This window comes from Dermacentor silvarum, unplaced genomic scaffold, assembly GCF_013339745.2.
Source record: "Dermacentor silvarum isolate Dsil-2018 unplaced genomic scaffold, BIME_Dsil_1.4 Seq198, whole genome shotgun sequence".
Lineage (NCBI taxonomy): Eukaryota > Metazoa > Arthropoda > Arachnida > Ixodida > Ixodidae > Dermacentor > Dermacentor silvarum.
Window position 1 is genome coordinate 23645 of NW_023605845.1, and position 3384 is coordinate 27028.

General features: G+C 47.0%; 1 long non-coding RNA gene across 1 annotated transcript; it reads left to right on the forward strand.

Moving 5' to 3' along the window:
• Positions 1-1747: 1747 nt before the first annotated feature.
• Positions 1748-2464, forward strand: LOC119434727 (uncharacterized). Its single transcript, XR_005188649.2, has 3 exons — positions 1748-1846; positions 1907-2003; positions 2077-2464. It is a non-coding gene; the product is annotated as an uncharacterized LOC119434727 (long non-coding RNA).
• Positions 2465-3384: the final 920 nt, after the last annotated feature.

A 3384-nucleotide genomic window follows, 5' to 3' on the forward strand; every position in this document is an offset into this window, starting at 1 on the left:
TTGTTCACGTGAACTTAGCATCTGCAATGCCACCCGAAATTTTGCTAGCCGAATTGAACATCGTACCACGTGGGCGATGCGTATGCCGAATTCCTCTCCCTTGCACTACTTTAGTGTTTGTCGAGTGCGTTGAGTGTACGCAGCGTGAGCGGAGTCACCCCTGGTTTGCTGTCACCTGCACATCGTCAGCGCTGCTGCCCCGGACTACAATCGAGCTACCCCAGGCTTTGGAGAAGCCTGTGGTCAATTTGGCGCAGCAACTTCGGCGGCCGCCAATGTCCGGCTCGCAACCCTCGGCGGCTGGGAAAACAGCCGGCAGTCACCAACGGCTACTGCGGCTCTCGTCAGCAGGGCGCGAGCGACGCTTGCTCATGCCGACTTCTGCGTCGCCGTTTCCGGAGTCCTGGGCTGGAGTCGTGCCATCGAATCTGCAGACGTGGTGTTGTGACCAACGGACGCCAGCAGTGAACCCCAGAGTCAATGTCGGCTCGCACGTTGTGGATAACGCGTGGACATTTACTCGGCGGCGCCACTGTCGCATGTACTAACTTTTGTTCGCGACGCGTGCGTTGATAGGCCTTGTGACATGTTTCGCCGGCGTATGTGTAGTGATTTAAGGTTGGGGGGATGTGGGGATGCGCGACTCTCACGTGTCCCCTGATGTTGTTTTCCCCGCATGTCTCCTGTAGTCCGGCTTCTCTGTGTGGCTAAGCCCGGCGGTGGTTGCGGCGCGTTGCGAGAGATGGCGCTAGTATCGCGATGCTAACGCCACAGAACGGCGAGGTCACTTGGGAGAAAAAGGTCGGAGGCGCTCTGCTCTCTCTTTGACTTGGGATCGGCGACCAACACGCACGAACGCATCGCGCGTGCGCCAGCCCGCTTCGCGCGACCGTCGCGCGATGCTTAGAGCGGGACACCAGTATGGACGAACACGGATCGTTCGAGCGCGCCACCGTTCCCGTGACTGTACACGTGAACGACTAGGCGATGGTGTCATAGCATGGGGCGAACGTATTCGCTCGCTATCGGGTCGCGGTGAGTCGGACTTCCTTGATTTGTCGCGCGCCCGTGTGAATGTTCAATTGGTAGTAATTCGGCTAGTGTGCATTAGTGTATGAAAGGCGCAATAAATGCCCTTTGATTGTTTGCACTACTGTGTTGTCGTTCCTTTGTCCCAAGAGCACATGTGAGACCCCACACACTTCAGAGTGGCCAACGAAGTGCAACGTTCACCGTACACGGCAGCCATACGGTGACTAATTTCTTTTTGGGAAACACCTTCAGCTGTCAAAAATCTCACGACAACACGCTGTTCAACTTTTGGAGAGTCCATTATGTCATGCAACCATATTCAACCCAGTGTATGAGAGCATTAAAGAACATTTACCCTCACACCTGTGTGTCACTTTTGTAAATGAGAGATGCTTGTGTGCTACTGCGCATGCCTCACAGATAATGGACCAAACCATTATTGCGTGTGGTGGCTTGGCTCACTTTCATTTGACTCGCCTTCATGAATAAATAGGAAATTTTGAAAAAGTCGGTCATTTCATTGCTGCACGCCCCCCTTCCCGATTTTTATACGTTTTTCGGTGAAACGAATTTCGGGTGATATAAATTTTATCGCCATCCCAAGAGATTCTTATCATCTAGATCCTAGTACAGTCATGGGGTTACCGACTTCGTTATTACATAATCTGACCTCTTATGAAGCCCACTGTGCATGTAAAACACATTTGTTATTCCAATTTTTCTTTGTTTTCTGCAGAACACATTGTTTGAAGAAGCAGAATTTCAGCAGTTTGCATTCTTCAAGACTCGGATATGCTTACGCAATGCTCTTCAAGTAAGCCATCTCAAAACAATTATTGACTATGCAGCACCTATCTACTGACTTTTCTTTCAGGATGAAATGATCTCCAGCCAGTACGATGACAAAGAGGCTGTTCTCATCACAATGAATCGGCCCATGATTTACTTTCAGCCTATTGCTCTTGATAAAGGTATTTACTGTTGGAATAGAATGCTTGTTGGTCAAAGTGGCAGTGCTCACGATGGCTGTAATCTCTTTTGCAGCTGTCCTTGTCTGGCTTAACTACAAGAATGCTTACGAATACTGGAATGAGCAACGGGGAAGCTTAAATAAAGAGGTGAGCATGGTAACTTGAGCAGTTTCCAGTAATTTCTTGTTTGTGCAAGAATGTTTTATACCCAGCTCTCCCTGGCAGAGAGATCTCTACAGAACTGACATCATCGTTGGCATATACTTAGGGTCCTTCATTTTCGGGTTTTATATTTTTTTAATTTCAGAAGGTAAAATCTGGTGTTATTTTAAAGAGGTAAACTGGGTAGAAATCGGTGGCTTTGTTCTCAGGCAGGAAAACTAGAGAGAAATTGGGACTTTTGTTCTGTGGCAACACACAGCTCTAGATTTTCCTGGTAAGTTGATCAAACGATTAACACAAGCAATGACCTCCTTCTGGATATGCACATTCTATTTAAACAAGTGAAATCACTGGAACATGTAATGGCAAAGAGAGCTGCTCGCGAATTGTGTGACGGACTAATCTACAAATCCTCAGTCAGACATTATAACACACATAAAACGAACCACATTAACTAAAACATCAAATAGAGACTGTTTTGGTGATAACTTTTTTTACTTAGTTCTCCCCTTTTTTAAAACAGGAAATAAGTACAAAATGTAGTGCACATGGGTGTGCATTGCAACAGTTGCGATGCTTTTTCCACACTTACAAGCCCTTATTGCCATGCATTATCTTATGCATTGGGAGCATTTCGCTCCATCCTAGACCTGTCGGTACTTTGCTCTTTGTATTTTGTCGTCGCATTTTACTGGTTCGACATATAAGCTCTTGCCACAAGAAAATAATGGAATACCAACTAGATGAATCAGTCAGCCTTCTTTAAACATAACGTAGCTGCATCCTCTCAATGGCACAGCTATCATTGCAGATGTAGAGCATTGTAAATGCTGGGTTAATTCGCTTCCTAGTGCATTACCGACTTTTACATATACAGTCGAACCCACTTATAACGGTACCAGTTTTAACAATATATCGGTTATAACAATGAGAAGCTGCTGCATCATCAACTTTTGTATGTATTCTATGGTGATATAACCCGCTTACCACAATGCCCCCATTCCGCATTATCGGTTATAACGATGAAGTCTGGCTACTGGGTGGCCGGGCCGAAAGAGAATGGAGTGCGAAATCTTTGCAATCAAAAAAGAAAATAATAAATTTGAGCCGCTGCACGTCGCCACGCGCTATTTTCCAGCCTTCTCCGCATCGCCAGCCTCGCGCGAATCTCTCCCGTGTGGGGATCAAATCTATCCCATGTGGGGATCGAGGTGCCTTC